The following is a 23,314-nucleotide window of genomic DNA, read 5'->3' as shown; positions in this document are numbered from 1 at the left end:
TACAGAAGCTGGTGACAGTTAAGAATAAAGATCCTGGCAGTTGTCAGCAAAGAGCTGACAGAGAATAAAATACAAGTAAAGAAATTCAATGTATGCCACGAATCCTACACACCTGCTCAAGATGTGTCTTCCTGGATGGCTGGCTTAGTGCCTTGCTCACAGTAAACTCTAAGTAATAGTGTGCTGAATGAATAAAAAGGTATTCCTTAAAGAAAACTCAATTATGTTAAATTATGTAGCAATTATTTATCTTTCTTTTCTTTTTTCTTTGGTTTACTGTCCTTCTTGATCACTGGACTATGAAGAGGCCATGTTTTAATGGCTGTGTTCTCATTACAACCACCAGTGCCTTTTAGGTAGAAAAAAGCCAGAGGGCGTAAGTAGACATTACTTCTGGGTAATCAGTGAGCAATATTTACTAAAGGGAAGGAAGGAGCCCTGCTTGATGACAAGCATAAAGATGGTGAGCATAGACCCTGCCAGCTGCATTCTCAGATAGAGGTGAGATTGACAGAAAACAGGTTTTGATTTACATCTTCCATAGCACCATGTATGGAGCAGTGTTCACCTCATGGCCATGACGGGTACTGTGGACAACCTCTGGCTGCTAATGTTGGATCTTTCTCCCCATTAGATCTCTGCAGGTGTGGCCTTGCCATCCTGAGCCCCACTGATCTCTCTCCCTCTTCATTTCTTTTGGTTTTCTCTTTCTCCTGTTACTGGGAAAATCTTCTACTGTCTAGGGTGAGATAATTGTTCTAAAGATTTTCATCACCTTGCAGCCTTGGCTTTTGAAACTAAAACTTGTTCTCTGTATTTCTGTTTTGTCATTTTTTCTCCATGACATCAGATATCTCAGAATCTATCTATTTTAACGAGAGAGGGGCATCAGGGTAGAAAGAAATCAAACATTTGCCTTGCTTTGTCTCACAGATTACCTTTCTCATTCATCATACTCCAGCCATAATGGCCTATGCTCATTTTCTTGAATATTTCAATCTCCTAGAGCTCAGCACCTTCACACATTCAGTTCTCACTTAACAACCTCTCTTTCCACACTCCACAAAGCTGATACTTTTCTTTCAAGTGTCAGGTGCAATGTCATCCCTTTGAAGCCTTTCCAGGTCACATAACCTGAAGTGGATCATGCCTTCTCTAACACTCAAATACTCTTTATCATAGCATTTGTTTTTTTTCTAGTATAACATTTATTACAATTTGCAATCAGATGAGTTTGTTTACTTGCTAGCCTTTTTTTGTGTGTGTGAGGAAGATTACCCCCGAGCTAACATCCGATGCCAATCCTCCTCTTTTTGCTGAGGAAGACTGGCCCTGGGCTAACATCCGTGCCCATCTTCCTCTACTTTATCTGGGACACCACCACAGCATGGCTTGACGAGCAGTGTGTACGTCCACACCCGGGATCTGAACCTGCGAACCTTGGGCCACGGAAGCGGAGTGCACGAGCTTAACTGCTGTGCCACTGGGCCAGCCCCTTTGCTAGCTTTTTTTCCCTCAATTACCATAAGTTCCCTGAGGGACTATGTTGGTTTTTGTTTTTCCTTTTTTATTGAGGAAGATTAGCCCTGAGCTAACATTTGTGCCAGTCTTCCTCTGCTTTATATGTGGGTCACTGCCACAGCATGGCTGATGAGTGGTGTAGGTCGATGCCCAGGATCCAAACTCGCAAACCAGGTCCACTGAAGTGGAATGTGCCAAACTTAACCACTACACCATGGGACTGGCCCCAGGACTATGTTGGTTTTGTTCAACATTTATAATCTGAGCCTAGGACACATGGATGCTTAAAAATATTTATTGAAGAAATATACAGCAAACATAGATATAGCCAATATCCAATTTCCTCTTCTTTCTTAGAACCACAGTTTTTTTGAGATCCTGCTATTTATTACATGCACAGTTTTGGTACTTACTTCTCAATACTCCCTTAGATGAGGGTCTTAGTGCAAAGTTTTGCCCAACTTAGTGTGAGTCAAATTATCCTGGAAAAGGTCAGACTCAGTCTTTTGTATTTTTCTTTTGCCCACTATATGTCACCTGGAATGTGGAAACAATATCTCAAAGAGGAGAAGCCATCATAAGAGCATGAACAAAAAAGCCACACGCTAAGAATGATGGAGCAGGAAGCTAGCAGGTCTCTAAGTCCTTCATGGCTTCCTTGAGTACTCACTCCAGGCTTGGGCTCTGCTTCTGGAGCTCTTCGTGCATGAGAAAAAAACCTTGACTCGGTTAAGCCAGCACAGTCAGGTTTCTGTTATGTGCAATCCCAATTCAAAATGCGATTTTAGGAAAATCACTTCATATCCAGAGGTCCTAATTTAATCATGTTGTCATTGGACTAGACAATTTCTGAAATTACCAGTTCTAACGTGGGGTTTCCTTTGAAATAAAAACATAGTTTATCCAAACATCAGCGTATCTTTGAATTTAAATTATCCCTTTAGTTTTGAAAACCAATGTGATATATGAATTTTTGAATAACTGCTATGTATAAGACAATGTGCCAGATGGCTTAATTAACAATATTTCCTTTTTAAATGCACATGTTGTACATTTTCCCTGCATTTTTTTAAGTATCAACATGTCATTAATTTAAATGCTTGTAATTAAGTATTCATGAAAAACAAGAAGGGACAGTTTTCAAATTTATTTTTATGCAATCAAATATTATTTTCCTCTGCAAATTGTACTGCAGGCCAGATTGTAGAGGGGCAGGGAGGATGTGTAATTTGAGGCAGTGGTTCAAAAATGCTGATTTAGAAACCAGCACTAAGCAAGCTATATCTGAATCACTTGGGAAACTTTACAGTCCCATCCTGAACCCCTATGTGTAGCAAAGAATTTAACCTTGCCCAAAGAGAGATCTAGCCTTTTCCCTTGGCTTTTGGGAGGTAATGTCCAAGCCCTTGGAATGTCATGCCTGATCAAGTCTCTCTTTGCTGCCTTGAGCCAGTCTGATAATAATAATGTGATTAAGAGTGAGGACTATGAGCCACAGGATAAATGTAGATTAGGGTGAGGACTTTGGGTCACACAGTATCATCTTGACCTCCCGAGGGTTTGGAAACTGACATCAGGCACGTGGACAATCAACCATGCCTAACTGATGCAGCTCCAATAAAGACTCTTGACACCAAGATTCAGGTGAACCTCCCCAGCTGACAATACTCTATGTGTGTTCTCACACATCATTGCCGGCAATAATTGATGCTGTCTATGACTCTATGGGGAGGGGACCTCTGGAAACTTCATGTTTGGAACTCTTCTAGGCTGTGGCCCATGCATCTCTTCCCTTGACTGATGTTAGTACGTATCCTTTCCCTGTAATAAACTATACTGCAAATATTACAGCTTTCAGTGAGTTCTCTGAGTCCTTCTAGTGAATTATTGAAATTGAGGGTCATTATGGGAACTGTCTGAACTTGCAATTGGTGTTGTAAGAGAAGGCAATCTATGTGGGCTGTGTTCCTTAACTTTGCAGTTGCAAAGTTGCTATTAGTAACAAAGTTGCAAAGTAACTATTGCATGCCAGATAATCTGATTTAGTAGGTCCACGGTGTTTACAAATACCCTGATTTGGAAACCATATCAGGAAATAAGTTGTGTTAAACAACTAAGAAAGAGCCATTTCTGTATTAATAACTTGTACCATACATAGTAACAATAAGCATTTGTTTATTTTGTTTATGTTCCATATTTGTGTGTTTGTGCATGTAATGGCAGATGTGGATAATCACAATCATTTCTCTAATTAAGCCAGCTCAATGGGAGTCCTTCTTAGGAAAATATTTGGTTTGATTAGGTAAAGGTTTTATAGGTAATTGACTGAATAAAACATTATTTTCCTTGGAGTAATTTTACGTAGAGAGAAAGGAGAAATATAGTTAAAGAACCTGAATTCAGGTTTTACTATGCAGCTTAACAGCTGTATATCTTAATAAGTGAGGTAATGTTTTAGAAAGACAAAGTGTTAAATGTAAATCACATACAAATGCAAATTAAGATGTTTTTAAAATCTTTGTTTCTTCTCCGACAATTTCTCAAAGGGTGCCGGGATTATCAAAGTGCTCTGGGGGCACATTTCTTTCTACTTTTGTTTTACTTCTGTAATAAAGTTAAACCTAACCTATATACTCCTACTTGTAACCCAGCCTTGTCATCTAAGCTTGTTGTTTAATGCCACCAGCAGGAAAGCAAAGCAGCTAGAGGCCATGGATTCAAAGATTATTATTATTTTTAATTATATAAAATAAATGAAATAATTTCCTTGCCTTGGAGTTGGAAAATTATTTAAACAACTTTTCATGTTTGCCTGCTATCTTTCTGTTAGTTTATGCCAGTTGGGGGTATTAGGGTGATCTCAAGAAAGACCAGAAGGATAGTAGAAAAATAAGACAAGGAAGGGAAGCAGCCAGTAAATGGTCACTTATCTAGCTAGTTGCCACTGTGGGAGCAAAATCAGCCTGGGGAGCTGTGCGAATCTGTGTAGAACGCGTGCTTCAGCATATCTCAGCAAAGGGACAAGTGAGCTGGGATATTTACGCACCAACTCTTGTCAGTCATTGGTTCATGGCTATTACTAGCCATCTGCTAGTGCTGATAGGTAGAGAGATTTTTGGCCTCTAGAGAAAGCCATCAAGCAATTAGAAGTCGAACCCACCTTGTACTACAATGGTAAGGCCCATGAGGTATGGACAGTGTTTACTATATGGTTGATACATACTTGGTACCAAGAGTGATTTTAGGAAATAGACTTAAAAAGACCGAGTTCTATGATTAGTTTAGCTATAGTTCTCGGTTTTGAATACAATGGGAAATGGCGCTGTTAAACACATGGCCTGCAATGGCATCATGACTAATTGGAAAATCACCTGTGGTTTGCTGAAACCAAGTGCCTGTTAAAAGGGACATACCTAGGCAGACCAAGTGGCTTATGCATGTTAATCTATGGCAGTAATGAAGACTGCAAGGATGGGGAGTGGGATTGTTATTTCTAAATGCACTAGAGAGATAAAAGAAAGAATCAAATATTAAGCTCAGAATTTTAAACTCTCAGTTCAAATCATGATCAGAGATCCTGAACTTTTCCAGGGTGGCCCTAAAATGATCTAGTTCTTTTAGTGGCAGGTCCAACCTAAATGAAAACCAGGCCCAAATTTTGCTGGTGGCAGAGTTCTAATGGAAGTTCAATTCGCAACCTTGCCATACTGCTTATGTGAAAATAAGGGCATATTTTAGCCACAAGTGAGATCCAGAAGCTTAGAACAGAGACATCTGTGTGTACCGAGACAAACTTGGGAATCTCGAATCCCTAAGTCTCTCTGAGATATCATTGCCAGTATAGCAGCCTGCACCCTCTTGTCTGAAGTCATCCTAATTTGACGACTATGTAATAACGTCATTTAAGTTAGTTTACAAAGGGAGGTCTATTCTTCTCAGGACACACTCCAACAATTCTTTATTGCTTCCAGTCTTGTAATTACAATGTGATCTTATGCTCCAGAGGGACAAGAGCTCAGCCTGACCTGGGATTAAATAGGTTATACTCCAAAAAGGTGCCAGATGTTACTATTTCATTTCAGTAAAAACCTGTAGAATATGCATGGGAATGAAAGCCAAGGGAATCAATCCAAAGAAGATGGGGTATACTACTGGATCTTTTATGAGCTTATCAGTGTGGCTATGTTTACCAGAGATTCCACAATTATTATGCTATCTCACACTACAGGAAACACCTCAAACAGTTGCTTTGGTCGATTGGAAATTGGAATCAATAATGGCCTACTTTCAATAAGGATGAGATGCCAGAAATTCCCTAGCCTAATGTGGAGGATGAAATCAAAAGCTGAGGGAAATAGAAATGATGGAGTAGAGCTTTCACATGTAAACTGCAAACAGCCTCCCCGCAAAACACACCCACACAAATACACACTATATGCCCAGAGAAAGCTCAGTGGACACTCTTGTTATTAAGACATTGAGAAACACATTAGTGAGGGAGCACCGTGTCCTCAAAGACATCTCTGGTGGCTGTCCTTTGTAGGTTGGGAATGATGGTGGAGGTGCCATCATTGAGATGAGCTCCTTGACCTTTATGGCATTAATGGCGTGCTAGAATGACAGGGGCTAAATGCCAACTATGATGCTCCAGAGACGAGATGGGCTGGATTACTGCAATAGGTAGCAAGAGTGGGGTATTTTAACCCACAGGGCTCTTTGGAATGCCTAATTATCGTGGAGCCTCTAAATATAAAATAGATGAGAAACCTACTGGATAAGAAAGGATTAACTCAGCAGGCCTCCGTTGCTCAAATACTGCACATTCCAAAGAAAGTTTATTTACAGGACTGGTCCTTGGCTGCCTCCTGGGATATAACCTCTGAGTCCTTAGAATATTCTGCCTGATAAGAGTGTTTTTGTATGCCTGAGGCCTTGGGCCTTGTATCAGTTTGCCCAGAGGAGTTTATCCTAACAGTGTGACACATGGTGGAAGCCTATTCTTTTCTGAGAGTCAGGGTGGAGTCGAGTAGCTGAGGTCAGTCACATGGGTGCTGCCTGCCTATGCGGCTGACCCCCAGTAACAAGCCTGGGCATCAGGATTTGGGTGAGCTCCTCATTTGACAATACTTCTCACATGTTGTCACACATTGTTGCTGGGAAAATTAAGCATGTCCTCATGAGACTCCACTGAAAGAGTGTGCCTAGAAGCTTTTTCTTGGTTTCTCCTGGACTTGACCCATGCGTCTTTTCCCTTTGCTGATTTTGATCTCTAATCTTTCTGTGTAATAAATCATAACCATGAATATAACGGCTTTTCTGAGTCCTGTGAGTCCTTCTAGCAACTCATCAAGCCTGAGGGTGACCTTGGGGACCACTGACACACCTACTAAAATATTACTTCATTTATGTAACAGGGAAAACTCTAGATCTGGTCTCTAGAAGCCTGACTTGAGTCACCATAAAGGAGAGTAATGGCTTCTCGCCCAGGTTTCCAACGTAAACCAGTAGATTGACTGGACAACTTGATTAAAATGAAGGCCCACTGAGGAAACAACACAGCCAAAAGTATACATGGTAACTCTTCCTCCAAGATTTTCCAAAGAATTATATGGCCATTTATGATGGAAAAGTAAATATGGAGACTATCAGGGATTACTAGACCCTGGCTCTGAAATGATGCTAATTCCTAGAAACCTAAAATGTCAATGTGATCCACCAGTCAAAGTAGGAACTTAAGATTGAGGAAGGAAAAAAAAAAGCAAAACAAACAAAAGTTCCCACACAACTAAGAAAAAATTGATTATTCTAAAGTTGATGCATACACACGCAAATCTCCATGTTTGATTCGCCATTATTAGTTTATTCCTTTATGTGGGATGGAAAGTCTATTAATTTTATCAGAAAAAAAAATAGTATGTCCAATAACATGACAGACTTTGCTTTTCAGAATCTCCTACTCTATAGTTAACAATAGTTATAATGTATAGCTATAAATCATTAAGACTATATCGATTTGACAAACATGCCAAAGTTTCTAATAATAAACATAAATCCCTTACATCTTCAGGTTTTCATCTTATGCAATACATGGATTCAAAAGAATCAGCAGACTCACTAAATTTGTGGAAAACTCTCTAAAGAATTTCTTTTGTTGATTTTCTTAGGGAGACCACATTATGTTCACTTTTGTTATTGTTGTCATTTGAAAGATGATTTCATTTTCCAGAAAGGTTAAATAAGCATTTATAGACAAATATAGTAAGTGGCTATTAACTGGGAAGCAATGATTTGATTAACTAAAAAAAAAAGAAAATTTCCGTTAAGAATCAAAAGTGTGTGAGAGTGTTGGCATGCAAAAAAAAAAAAAAAGGAATCATCAGGCAACCATAAATTTTGTCTTCAAAAGGTCTATATTATGAGTTCTTTTCTGACCAACCTTGTGGGCTGGGATTCTGCAACAACAATGTCATGAATGTCAGAGAGAGAAATCATTATTATCTTCACCTGTTATTTTGACACGCATATTTTCTCAGGTCTCCTGGGGCCTGTGTGGTGTTTTTGTTTTTTTTTTTTTCCCCAGCAAGCTGTGATGTTTTGTCTCTGGGTCATTCTAGAAGCACGATATTTTATGATCAGTTGCTTCTTTATCACAAACATTGTCTCCTTCAAATTCTATGGAAAAATCAGCACAAATGTCAAACTGTTGCTGCTTGTCTTCATCACTCAAATTAAATGGCATGGTGTTTTTTCATATCTTATTGTTTTTCAAAAGATTGTTTCATCTGATTGTTCTTCAAATATACTCACAGTAAATTGCCTATTGAAATGAACCAAATCTCTGAACTTTGTTATTTTATCAAGATTGTGGGAAATTGTCTGCCTATGTCAGGTACCCATAATTTATATCTTACTCTCTTTTTATATATTTGGAGTCAATTTAGATGCACAGTTCCTTGACGTTTCTTTATCCCCATCTAATTGCTAAATTTACAGGCAGAATTGCTTAACTTCACACAAAAATTTACATTTAGTTTTTGTTCTATGAAATTGTTACTCATTTTTATACCAACACAGAACACCACCCACATCTACTACCCACATCTGTTCAGAAGAAAAAAACAGCTCATCAGTTCATCTCAAAAGTTTTGTTTTTGTTTGTTGAATCTCATTGGCGATGGTTCTTAGCTAAAAACACTTATTCTACTGTTTAAAATCCAAAACTCAAAAAAGAAAACCTTTCATTATTCTATCACCAATTAATTACATTTTGCTAACGTATAAAATTGAAGACATTTCCTTCAGGATGAAGGAAAGCCTAGATTCAAATAATAGGACCTTCTGAAATACCGGTGTAAACAATAAAGTGCCATTCAATATGAGTTAGAGACTGTAATCGCTGTTTTAAAGCAAATTAAATGTGATATTTACCTAAGAATTAATCTCACGCTGTATACCATTTTAAATCAAGATATATTTAATTTTTATACTATATAGCTTTCTCTTTACTTTTTACATCTTTTACTCTAAATTCTAAAGAGCTTGCACCCCTGTTTTGTTATCTGCTGCAGACATCTTATGAAGGCCATTCTTCAGCTAATAGGGTAATAAGAAAAAAGCCGACTACAAGTTGCCCATTATTGTTTCCCATCCCCACAGACCAAGGAGAAAATAAACTCCTGACTCCTCTTCCCACAAAGTCAACCTGTAGAACTCCATTCCAAGCTACAGTTAAATATGACCCAAGTCCTTAGTAGGACTTCAACCAATCCAACTTGCCTTTTAGCTCTATTTTCCTTACTCATCTCTATAGTTTCTCTGATCACATATTAGTTACAGCTGTGAACTTTACTTCCTGCTTAACAAGATAAATAGAAATAATCAGATTGGAATTACCATAAACTCCCACTCTCAAATGTATGAAACTACCAGATTCTAAACCCATTCATTCCTCTTCTCTATTACTATAATAGATGGATTTCCTTTGTCCTATCTGAAATCAACTAGATCTGACCCTCCACTCCCACACAACTTCTCAAGGATTAGACCATCCACCACCACTTCTCCTCTAAAATCATCCCATCTCCCTTCTTAGTGTTGTGTTTCCTCTATTACTGTTTCAGCACGTTGGCACCATTCTCTCTTATTCTCTATTCCTAATTGCCTCCATCCCTTCCTCACTAAGTACTTCTCTCCCCAACTCCTTCCCAATATCGTTAATATTTGAATACAGTTAATTCTCACTTTCTTGAAAAATAAGAATGAAAGGAAGAGGGAAGGAAGGAAGGAAGGAAAAGGGAATGGAAAAGAAAGGAGAAAGATAAAAAGAAAAGAAAAGAAAGGAAAAAAAGAAGGTCTCAGACTGACATAACCTGTTCTCATCTTGGTTCTGTCCAATCCTTCACTTCAACAGAAAAACTTCCTGGAAAAATCCCTATCTCATTTTCCAACCTTCTGTGTCATGTAGGATGTTTTTAGTTGCACATCACAGAACACGCTATAGATGACTTTAGCCTTAAGGGGCTTATATCTCTTGTAATGGATAGGACATACAAAGATAGGGCTGCATTGGAGGGCTAACTCAACTGCTTAACGATGTCATCAAGGGCTCAGGCACTTTCCATCTTGATATATATCTATATATAAAATCATATTCAGCAATATCTTTCCTTGTGGTCCCTGGATGGTCACAGAATTTCTGTATTTCAATGGCAAGCATGATTTATCCAGAGAAGAATAAATTTTTTGCCTCAGCATTTCCTTTGTGTTAGGGAGGAAGTCCCTCCAGCAAGCACTCACTCTTGATCCTATGGCCAGAACTTGATCACAGTCCTATGTGTCAGAACTTGGTCACAGTCCCATGTGTTGAAAGGGACCTGGGGAAGACAATTATGTGACGTGCAACCTCTACTGTGGAAGACGAGCTAGTCAGGAAGGAAGGGTGTGTGTGTGTGCGCGCGTGCGCGCGTGCGCACGTGCGCACATACAGGGTTGGCATGGGGATTAGCTCTTGAGAAAACAACCTGTGTTGTTTCCCATGCTTGCGCTTACTTTTTAATCAGCATACATCTGGATTCTGTCCCTGACCCTGCAACCTCCTCTAAGTTCAAAAACAAAGCCCAGATCTCTAAGCTAAGATTTCCAGTTATCTTGTTTGATATCCGATCAGTATTTGACAAAACTGACCATTCCTTCATTACCAAAACACTTGTATTCTGTGGCTTCCACACATTACCAGTTTTCTTCTATCACTGGGTTCCTTTACCAACCTCCTTTATATCAGTTATTAAATGAGAAATTTCCTCATGGCTACTTCCTAGGCCCTTATTTTTTAAACTCTGTACTCTTTTCCTGGAAAGTCTCTCCTTCTCCAATGGCTTTGCTTATTTTCTACATGCCAATGGCTTCCAAATGTATGTATCTGAGTTAACATGCTCTTCTGAGTTCCAAATCTCTATACTCAAATCTTTACTCAGCATCTTACCTCAGAAAGCTCTACAGAATCTCAAGGTCAACATATGTAAAAATACATGTGTTATTTTCCCCAAATCTTCAACACCAACCCAGTTGCTCAAGCAAGAAACAAACATACCGTTCTTCACTCCTATCTACTCCTTACCTCCCACATGCAACCAAATGCCAAGTCCAATGACTGAGACTATAAAAATCCTTAAATCTGTATTTTTCCCTGCTATCATCATTAGTCAAGAAGCTGTCATCATCTCTTACTTGGGCTACTGCCATTGCCTCCTGACTGGTTTTCTTACTTAAGCTCTTTTTTAAAATTTATTTTTTTAATATTAAAACCAGAATAATCATTTTTTAAATGCAGAAATGATTTTCTAACTCCTTTGATTAAAATCTTTTAGTGGCTTTCTATTGCCCTTAAGATAAATACATTTTTAGTATTAACCGTAAATTCCTTTATAATTTTGTCCCTGCCTACCTCTATGACTCCTCTTACATCATTTAGTTCCTCACCATAATCCTACCTCACTTCCTTCTGTTTCTCTTCCCTGCTTTAGTCTTTTATTAATTTCACAATCTTCAAACGTTTTGGTCTTTGTAATGACTTCACCTACCACCCTCGTTACCACCACCATCTATTCATTTAGCTAACCCCTACACGAAAGTCCAGTCTCAAATTCAGTATTTTCTGCTAAACAAAACCTTCATAAAACTTCTAACTTGATTATATTCACCAGGTCCCTACTTCAGTAGTACTCACTCTGCACTCTCCTTTCAAAACACCTCTTTGTGGGGCCTGCCCCGTGGCGCAAGTGGTTAAGTGGCCACTCCGCTGCTGCGGTCCAGGGTATGCCGGCTCAGATCCTGGGCATGCACCAACGCACCGCTTGGCAAGCCATACTATGGCGGCGTCCCATATAAAGTGGAGGAAGATGGATACGGATGTTAGCCCAGGGCCAGTCTTCCTCAGCAAAAAAAGAGGAGGATTGGCGATGTTAGCACAGGGCTGATCTTCCTCACAAAAAAAGAAGAAAAAAAAAAACACCTCTTTGTGCTTTTAAGTACTCATAGAATACCTATTTACATACCCATCAGGGGAATGTAAATTTATCCATCTTACAACCAGCCGGAATTACTACTTTTTCTTTTCAAACCTGTGAAAAAATACAACCGACTTCTCTATCTTTACATGATGAAGGAACTCAGAAAATTTAAAATCCCCAAAAATATACAACATGGTTCAGTATAACTAGTACAATGTTTATCTTGCTTACCACACTGTTCCCAGTATCTTCCACAGTAAGTAGCACAAGACATATGCTTTGTTCCATGAGAGTTCTAAGAGTGTTTGTATCAGGGAACCTAACTGAAGAGGGGGGAGTTTTTTACTGTTGTTTCATCCTGGTTGCCTTAAACCCTGAACCTCCGTAATTGGCAAGCAAGTTCCTTGGTTCCGCTTTAACTTCCCTGTTAAAAGCCCTTTTATGTGATTTGCTGGAGTTCTCTGTAACTGAGCAGTTCAACCACCCCCATCTGGCCCACTGTCCTGTGTAGCCTCCCACACTTTCCTCCTCACCCTTAACTCCACATTTCAAACATTATTCATTCATTGTCTCATTTCCAATGGGTCTTACTTGTTAATGTCAAAAGTGTTTATTGGTTGATAAATTAATCTATTATAAAATATTAAAAGGTAGTAGGATAATGTACCCCGTTAAATATATGTTTCTGGAATTCAAAGGAATCACAAGGCATTAAGCCAAAGACATTTTTGTTTAATGACAAAATGTGCAAGTATTGTAAAGTTCACATTATGGAGATATTTTGGGGTTGATGATGCTTTGAAAAATACCCAAATCATGCTAGGTAAATTATACCTTATTCTACTTCATCAAAATCCCCCTGCATGTGCTCATGCACACACACACACACACACATACACACATACACACCATATATTAGCACAGATTTTTATGTGGCTTTTGTTAAGAAGTTATTAAGTAATCTTTCTTCATCTTGTCTTGGGGAGGAGATAGGCCATAGTTAATGCCTAACTTGTTGAGGGGATTGACAGTCTTGCTTCTATCTCTTTTTCCTTCTCTTGTTCCTATTCCTCGTACAGTTCTACTCTTTCACAACCATTGATCATGATTACTGTTAATGTGGGGTAGGGATTTTACCTCTTACACTTCGCATGCATGTCCCAGCTTCCATCCTTGTCAGTTTCATGGTGTGAGCGGGTTACTTAACATCTCTGTTTCCTTATATTTATTTTTGGAATTATAAGAGTAGTCCCATTAAACAACAGTACTTTGCTTATATGTCCTTAGTTAGAAGTAGATCATATAATGCAAGATTTTTTGTTATTGTCTGTTTGTAGTTTTGATCTAGGACTGCCAATCTTCTAACAAAATCAGATGTTATGGGCTGAACTGTGTTCCTCCAGAATTCATATATGGAAGTCCAAACTCCCAGACTCAGGATGTACCTTGGAATGTAACATATTTTGAGATAAGGTCTTTAAAGAGGTATAAAAAAAAAAAAGTAAAAAAAAAAAGGCAACTCTGGCAGGTGCTACATAATCTGAAATAAACTAATTGGATTAGGATGGGGCCCTAATCCAATCAGACAGGTGCCCTTACAAGAAAAGGAAGAGACACAAGGGGGTCATGCACAGAGGGAGACCTTGTGATGAGGCAGTTAGAGGCTGGCCATCTCCAAGCCAAGGAGAGAGGCCGCAGAAGAAACCAACTCTGCTGGCATCTCAGTCTTGGACTTCCAGACTCCAGAACTGTGAGAAAATACATTTCTGTTAGTTTAAGCCACCCAGTCTGTGGTAATTTGTATGGCAGCTGTGGCAAACTAATAGATCAGAGTTCTGTTGTTAAGGAATGAGGTCACACACACTATAGGTTTGAGAAGAGAGAAGAGAGTATCAGGCCCCTTGTTTTTGCATCTGGCTACATCATTTCCTCATCATCCTCCAGGTAAATTTCTAAACCCTTCTGATTTACAACCAGAGGTTCTCATTGAGAGTACTCATGTATCTGGAGATACTAATAGCACTTACGTTATTGGATAGATGACATGATGATGAAATGAAATAAGATTTATAAATTTATTAACACAGCGTCTGCTTTTAGTAAGTTCTCCATCAAAGTTATGTACTTCATTTGTTACAAATTTCAACATAATAGAGTCAATTCTTTCACAAATATTTTTCTTTTCCTTGAATATAGTGATCAACCTTTCTGAAATCTCATATTTAAATACACACATACCATATTTCTCCCTGAGACCTCTTTAATCTGCTTATCATGTTATTTCTTTGCAGAAAAGAGTTGATAGGAGTTTTCCTTATTTTGAAATAAATATTCATTTGATTAATGACATTTTACAGACACCTTCAGTAAGATAAATGCTCTTCATGTTAGCTTTAATTCTTTGCTTAACTATTTTCTCATAGCAAGAAGGAAATAAGTTTTCAAAAGTTTAAAAGGCAGCAGAAGGAGTTGCATGCCATTTTCCAGAAAAATAGCAGCCTGTGACAGGTTTGCAATCTGAACCTGAGGTTAGTGCTGAACAGGGGTTGTCGGAATGGGAAATACCAGCTGCTTCCATTTCTGCAGTCACTCGAGAGAGCAAATACGAAGGATGGTACCAAACAGAGTTGGGGGCTTTGAAGTGGCGATCAAACACACTACAGAAACAAATGGAAGAAAGTGATACTGTGGACTCGGGGAGGGTACAGTTCATCCCTCACATAACCAGCCAAAATTGCTATTTGTTCTTTTCCACCTTGTGAAAAGTTGAAGCTCACTTCTCTATCTTCAGATGGAGAAGCAACTCAAGAGATTTAAAACCCCCAAAATATACCACATGATTCAATATAACCTTACATGAAGAAAGGGATTAGAACTAGAAATCTGATTAAAATATCTATCTGATTATCAATTAAATATATTTGTATTTTTCAATCATTTTTCTTGCATACTAGGGCACTTAACTAATTTTATATCTCATAAGTTTAGATACCCTAGGATTTACTTACTATTTTTCTGAAAATATGAGATTGTTTGAAAATAATTCTAATTATCTAAGCAATTATTTGTTGAATTTGTTGTATAAGTCACTTCTCACATGTTGGTTTGAATCCTCTCATCTCTACCTGTCTCATGTTCTATCTGTTGTTGCTGCAATTACCAGCTCTATGTGGACATTGCCCAACTTCGTGCCAGCAAACCAACCTGACGGAGCATCTCCTGATGCCCCTGCCTTCTGCTCCATACCTCACACATCCTGACTCCCATGGCAGGGCTGCTCTGTTGACCCTTAAGCAAACTCTACAGTAGAACTCAGAAAGATTGGTATTTATCTATGTGGCTCAAGGGCCATATGGAAACTGGAGGCAGGCCAGATTAAGCCCTATAGTTTGTGAATCTCTGCTCTAAACCTATGAAAAGTGATTTTTTTCTGTGTATTATCCTTCAGTACAAAGTTTTAAAAATACAGCCACTTTGAAAGGATAGCAGAATAAGATTTAATTAAAATACTTCAGAATATATTCTTGCAGCAGACTAGAATTTAACATCCAGGCTGATATTCAGCTGGTAAGTTAGTACAGTGAAATGGCTAGTATCCAGGCCATTCTGATTGATTGGCCCTTCTGGGTTACTATTATTAAATATTTTTAGTATCACTCATGATATCTTTTTTTAAACAGATTTATTGAGATATAATTCACAAAGCATACAATTAATCCATTTAAAATGTACCATTCAATGATTTTTGATATATTATGTTATTAGTGTTTTTAACTTGTCGTAAAATATATCTAACAAAATTTGCCATTTTAACCTTTTTTTTTTTTTGCTGAGGAAGATTTGCCCTGAGCTAACATCTGTTGCCAGTCTTCCTCTATTTTGTATGTGGGCTGCTGCCACAGCACAGTTGATGAGTGTTGTAGGTCTGCGCCCTGGATCTGAATCCGTGAACCTGGGCCGCCAAAGTGGAGTGTGCCAAACTTAACCACTACACCATGGGGCTGGCCCCCCATTTTAACCATTTTTAAGTGCACATTGGCACTTAAATCAGTGGCGTTAAATAGCTTCACAATATTGTGCAACCATCATCTCTATCTACTGATAAAACTTTTTCATCAACTCAAACAGAAACTCTGTAACCATTAAGCAGTAACTCCCAGCCCCTGGTAGCCTCTAATCTAATTTCTGTCTCTAAACTTGCTTATTCTAGGTATTTCATATAAGTGGAATCATAGATTATTCTTCCTTTATATTTGGCTTATTTCACTTAGCATAATGTTTTCAAGGTTCATCCACATTTTAGTATGTGTCAGAACTTCATTCTTCTTATGGCTGAATAATATTCCATTATACATATAAACAACATTTTGTTTATCCATTCATCTGTTGATGGACACACAGGTTTTTTTCCACCTTTTGGCTATCATGAATAATGCTGCAATGAACATTGGCATACAAGTACCTACTCAAGTCCCTATAGCCATCCTAATAAGTGTGAAGTGGTGTCTCACTGTATTTTTGATCACCTCTAATATCTTCAACCACAACAACATAAACACATTTGTTGAGTGCTTGCTGTGTGCCTAGCATTATGCTAGACCCTCTATGCATATTTTCTCATTGAATCCTGATAGTAGCTCAGTGAGGTCAGTGTTATAATGTCCATTTTACAGATTGATGACTGACTCTTCCTCAAGTTAAATAATCTGCAAAAGGCCATATAACCAGTGAGTGCATACATGAGATTCAAATCCAAGTCGATTCTGAGAGTGCCATCTATGATAAGAGAGCACAGAAGTTCTGCAGTCAGAACAAATTCTCTCTCCTTCCACAAATTCAGAAACTCAAGATTTGAAAGAGATTCTCTAAAATTTGTTCATTTATTAATCAATTAAAATTAATTTATTTATGTATCCAAGTATATGTACATTTTACCAATTTACATGTGTATCTATTTATATAAAAATTTATTCATATTATATAATAACTGCACCCACTAAATAATCAATCCATAAAGATATTAAATGAAGAGAAAAGATATCTGCCCCCACTGCTACCCTGTCCTACACCCAAGAGATGAACACCTTTAATCATTCTTGTATTAGTTCTTCTCTTGGCTAACAGTATAATTCCAAATATTATACTGATATATCTATTTCTTGATTGTATTGATTCCACCAAAGTATTTATTGATTCACCACAGACCATTTTGTTTACTACGTCATTAATTCTTCTATCATGTACATTTACAGCCATAAGTAACATACTTAACTCTCCTTGCATGTTATTTGAATTTGTGTCTTCATTTAAGATGAAGATGTTAGGGTCCCTACTCCCAGCCTTCTTCTATAATTCCTAAGTTCACTTGCTTTTACATCACCAGGTTATACAACTGTAACTTTTCCTTGTTTTGTCTATAGCTTAATTCTAAATAACAATGATAATAAGGTCAACAATTATGATTATGTAACTATTAAATTTAGAATCAAATAGGGTTGTTCTGTAGTTTTAGAACTACATATTAAGAATACAATTGAGTCTCTAAATTTATGACATTTTAAGAAAAAATATTTATACATAGGTTCAAATATTTTCATATATTGCATCAACTACTCAAAAAGAATGCCACAGTCAATTCTTCTTTATATTTTATTCTTAATTTTGTAGACAGCTTTTAGACTAAAAGCTTAAATCTAAAGATTAAAATTGCCTATATTTTGAATTTTCTACAGAAAAATAAATGTCTTTTTTTTTTTTTTTTGTGAGGAGATCAGCCCTGAGCTAACATCCGCCAATCCTCCTCTTTTTTTGCTGAAGAAGACGGCCCTGGGCTAACATCTGTGCCTATCTTCCTCCACTTTATATGGGCCGCCGCCACAGCATGGCTTACCAAGCAGTGCGTCGGTGCGCGCCCGGGATCCGAACCAGCGAACCCCGGGCTGCCGCAGCAGAGCGCGCGCACTTAACCGCTTGCGCCACCGGGCCGGCCCCCAAATGTCTTCTTTTTAATGTCTGTAATATCATCATCCAGTTTTTTAATGATGCTGCTTAATGGAATGGTAAAATATAAGCTGATTTTCTAGGTCTTTTGAACAGCTGTCATTCTAGGAAGTCTTTCACTGCATCCCTGTTTTAATGTGATTCTCTCATGTATTTTATCTTCCTCTCTTGGTTTTCTTTTTTTATTTTGATTTAGTAATTCTTAAAACATTTCTGAGACTTTAGAAGTATGAGAGTATCTTTATCTTGCCCTCCTACGTTATGCATGGTTTGATTTGGCAGAGAAGTCTTCATTCAAAATCAGTCTCACACAGGCCTTTGAAGGCAGTATGTCCACTAGCTTTTAGAATTCAGTGTTGTTGATGAGAAATATGATCTGCATTTGGTTGTAAGTAACCTGGGTTTTTATTTGAGATTTTCTAATAATTTTTTAAAATTCTATATTCTAAAATTTCTTGAGCATGCATTTGAGGTTTTTTTAAAAATTATTTTTAAATTTCCTTGTTCATTCCTTCTGTGTTTTTTAAATATGAAGGTATATATCCTATCAAAACTCTGGGGGGCTGGCCCCGTGGCTTAGCGGTAAAGTGCGTGCACTCCGCTACTGGCGGCCCAGGTTCAGATCCTGGGCGCGCACCGATGCACCACTTCTCCGGCCATGCTGAGGCTGCGTCCCACATACAGCAACTAGAAGGATGTGCAACTATGACATACAACTATCAACTGGGGCTTTGGGGGGAAAAAAAAAAAAGAAAAACTCTGGGAAATTATTTTTTATGTTCTTGAAATTATACAGGGAGAGGCCAAGACCTAACAAGTCATACTCATAGAGTCAAGACAGGACCTGCAGAGAAGTAAACCAGAAAGATGACTAGAAAGAGAAGATTTGGTCAGCTATCAAAGAGTATATTAACATCTGAAAAAGAAATGGCAATATAAGTTCCAATCCTAACAGTCAGAGCCAAAATTGTCCAAGGATGTCCCAAAGTGCATTGAACATAGCTCTGGAGAATGTGGATAAAGACAGATCCTAGGATGATTATCACCCTAAGAGATTGGCAAGAACAAATGAGAGACTCACGAATATGGTGTTATACAGATCCCTATATCCTTACTTCCAAAAAAAAGGACAAAGTAAAACACAGACATCAGAGCTGAATGCAAAGAGAAGGGTAAGGCTCAGAAATGAAGTGAGAAGCAAGACATCAGCCCCGGAACAGAGCATCCCATTACTGTTGGATGAAGTAAGTGCCCTGCTGCCTTGTCCTTAAATATGAGGCTATTATCTTCTGCTCAGGCCCGGTAGTTCCAAAACTGAAATGGGATTTAGCCTGCAAATCTGGATAAAATGGGACAGTAGGGAGCAGAATATGGGGAAAAGATGGCTCCAAAGGTATTTAAAAGCACATAGGATGTAAATTGAAAATATTAGTTGCCTAGGATTAATGTTGACAGGGATCAAGTGTCAAAAGGTGGCCCTTGGTTTGACTTATATAATAAAATAGTTTATCCTGGGATAATTATTATTATGCTTATTCTGTTATGAGTTTACTATTTAGCTCAAACATTCAGGAAAAAACCTTAGTTTTAATATGTTTCATAAATATGTTTTCCACAAACCATTATTTCCAACATCTTTTCTTTCCCTTTTCCCAGTGACAAGAAAAATGGGTGAGATTTTCTACTGGCAAAGGGTTTCATGAATCATAACACTTGAAATACACAACCTCAGGACATTCTGTCAGCAGTTATATACTTACGTAAGATTATTTGAAGTGGCACATTTCCATTTTTAGGTTTTAGAACTACAGTCTAAGAATGATGGTTTTATCACTTGTGGACTTCATGGTTCAAGGTTTCTTGTATAACTTTACTCAGCCTCAGTTTCCTCATCAGTAATATTGTGACAGTAACAAACAAGTTGTAGAGTTATGACTAATGAAGTACACAATCTATACTTACTATTGATATTTTATTTTACTTTTCAAAGGTCAAGTCACTCACTGTGACTGATCACAGCCTTTCCGTTTAACCTTGGATAAGTCATTGAATCTGTGATCTCTCTGGATTCTGTTCTGCTCTATAGAGTATTGATTTTTTTTTCTGTTTAAGCAGGGAGTTAACTGAGTTGAATTCAAACTCTGAACTCTTTCTCCCTTGCAATAGGCAGAATTAAAATCTCTGTTTAGTTCCTTTAAACTTAGCTGGGTGTTCTGGAGTCTGTCCACATGTGGGTACTGCATAGGTTGCCAGATTGCTGGACAGAGTGTATGTTTCTTTTTGCAGCTGTGGTCACAGTGAACGTTGTACTGTCCTTCCTCACGTAGTAAGAGTGTATTTTTTTTTTGTTAGTTTTAGTCAGCCCTCAGGGCAACAACTAGGACCTGAACCTAGATGAAAAGTCATAAAACAGGGAAACTTTCCCCATGTTCTCAGACAAAAAGTCTTAAAACCAGGAAATTCCAAGCACTGCTTCCCTTCTAGAATTTGCCTGCATTTGGTCACTCTGTAGTGCCTTCGGACATTTAAAAAATATTTTGTTTAGTGCTTTTAATTGTTTTTGGTAAGACGGTTGATCTGATATGAGATATTCTGCCATTACCTGAAGTAGCATTCCAGATTTATTTCTAATGCAAAAATTCTGAGGCTTTTATGAAAATGATTACTTTTTCTTGAAAGATACCCAAAGTACATAAATAATCACTCTAAAGTATTTGTAAATTTTCACCTTTCTCTGCCATTTCATCAAAACAGACCAATAATAAAAATAAATGAGCTGACGTGCATCCTGACAGCAAATACACAACAGCTAGCATCTAGCAAGTCTAGAAATCTGTACTGATCTTCATTACCTATCCTGTCTCATCAGAATTCCTCAGTGTGGGAATGAGGTCTGTGACTAAAAGATAATGGCTGATCACAGCCACGTAAAGAAGTGAGAGGCAACATGATCTCAAAGGCACCATGACTAATTCAAAATATTTTCATACCCAACAAGAAAATTGATTAAGCTTACAGTAGAAATAGGGTAGGGTTATTTCTCTTACCAATAGAACATTTTCCTTTCATCTTGAGGGAGGCCTTGTTATAAAGATTAATTTTTGAAGGTCATGCAAATGATGTCTCAGTGCTAACTGCTTTAAAAGGCTGCCATGCGAAAAACAACTCTCTGCGGGTCAATGTCACAGTTTGAGAATTAAAGGTCTCAGGGGGTTGCAAGTGGCTGAAAGTGTTGATGAGGCTTTGATTTGGCTGAATCAAGTGACATTGACATCCCTCCTGCTGTATTTCTCCGTTGGATCCTGTTTAACTTTGTTTACTGTCTTTTGGTTTTAAAACTGTTAAATTTATTATCACGAGAATCAATTCTTTGTTCTGACTGGAATTACCACTATGGATTATGACTCATTTGTTACCCACTCTTCTGCTTATCTGTTTTGACCACAGTTGGAACCATATAAAATTCCAGATTTAGGCTCCTATAGCACTCATCATTTAATATTTTTGTTACTAAAATACACAGGAAAACTCCATTTTAGGCAAGTCTTGTATGTAGGGAATAGAAATTAAAAAAAAAAAAAACAAGAAAGGCAAATGTGAAGTATTGGTATATACAGTGTGTCCTAATTTTAAGAACTGCTCACATTATAGATGTACAACACAATATACAATAATTGAAACCTTCATTATTGTCCGTCTGTTAAATGAAAATATAACATACCTCAATTTATAAAATTGGAAGCAGTGGTGGAATGTCAGCCAAGGTTTTTTAAAATATACTTAATATTTTCAATGTGTCTAGAATACATAGTGGAAAAACTTGGAAAAAAAACAGAAAATCCTGTTTGGTCAGGAGGTCTAAAACATTTCAATATCTATCTGGGCACAGTCCCAAAAGGTTCAAGCATAAAAGGCAAGGAATATTCTAGATAAATTTGATTAAATGTAAATATTTTATCATAGTACTGGGACAGAAGATTATAAATTATGTTGAACAGAAGATTATGAATTATGAAAAATTAGTCGCTTCTGACTTCTCAGATATAAAAAAGAAATCACCTAGATTAGAAAATAAAGCTCAAATCCCATACCCACCAGCCATTGAGATGGGAAGTTTTGACTGTCCTAGAGACTGGTGCTGAAAACTTGCCTTGCACTCCAATAGCCCTAAATATCAATAACTGCATTTCTAATACTACTACATTTCTAACATTAGTCTGAGAGATCTTATCAATTCTGCATCAGAAGGACCTAAAATTTATTTCTGTTGTTGTTATTTTTCTTCAGAAGGAACCAAAGGTCTGCAGACACTATTTCAGTAGGTAGTACCAAACAGTCAGGGAAAGGAGGAAGAAAAGGCCTCTATTATGTTAATTAATCTAATAATTTTGACCTTATAAATGGCCTTCTATGTTTAGAGCCCAAGAATTAAAGGGCTTCAATTTGAAAGGAAAGTAGGAAACACAACATTTACTGAGAGTTATAATTTTTCTCTGTCTGCGTGCAGACGTAGCTACGGCCCTTTTATACTACCACATACTCAAATCACATCAGATATGTCAAGTGCACTTCTGATTTGCCTGGTCTGTCCTTTTCCACTATGTACCTCTGTATAGTGGCCTGACATTTTAGACAAAAGTTTGAGTGGTCGGTTGATTAGATGCCTCACTGAGACCATAGAGATAAAAAATCAAAAACAAAAACAAACTCCAGAAAGTCTCCTTGAGCCTTTTTTTGAACAAGCAATCAGGGAAGAAAAGAAGTGGGATCAGAGTGAGATATATTAGCTATATTAGATATATTAGCTCATGAGGAGTAAATTTTCTGGTGATGAAAATATGCAAAATGTGTGTGAGGTTGGTGGTAGAGGTAGAAAGTAGGATAATGAGAGAAAAATTCAGTAAGAGTCTTCCTTATTGGGTACATCATCCACATGCTGTTGAAGGCAGTGAGAATGATGGCAAAGTCTTGAAGGAAAGTAAAGCTGGACTAAATGCAAAAGTCTTCAATGAATGAACAGGGGTGAATAGAAGGGAGTAGGAGTCAATATTGTGGATGTGAGAAGATTGTGACTGTGTGTCACACTCAAATTGTCCTTATTTTTCTATCTTTTCTCATGCCATCTCCTCTATTCATAATTGTTTCTAAAATACCATGCATTTTTTAATATAGTCTGTCTCAAAAGGTTTTATGTAGTTTTAAGTTTTATTAACTTAATAAGCATAAATGTCACAAACAAAATAAACATCAATTGGAAGGTTTTCCATTTCAATTTGGTACATACT

The sequence above is a fragment of the Diceros bicornis genome, chromosome 12 (assembly GCF_020826845.1).
Source record: "Diceros bicornis minor isolate mBicDic1 chromosome 12, mDicBic1.mat.cur, whole genome shotgun sequence".
Classification (NCBI taxonomy): domain Eukaryota; kingdom Metazoa; phylum Chordata; class Mammalia; order Perissodactyla; family Rhinocerotidae; genus Diceros; species Diceros bicornis.
The sequence above is the reverse complement of the archived record's forward strand: the minus strand, read 5'-3'. Positions refer to the sequence as shown.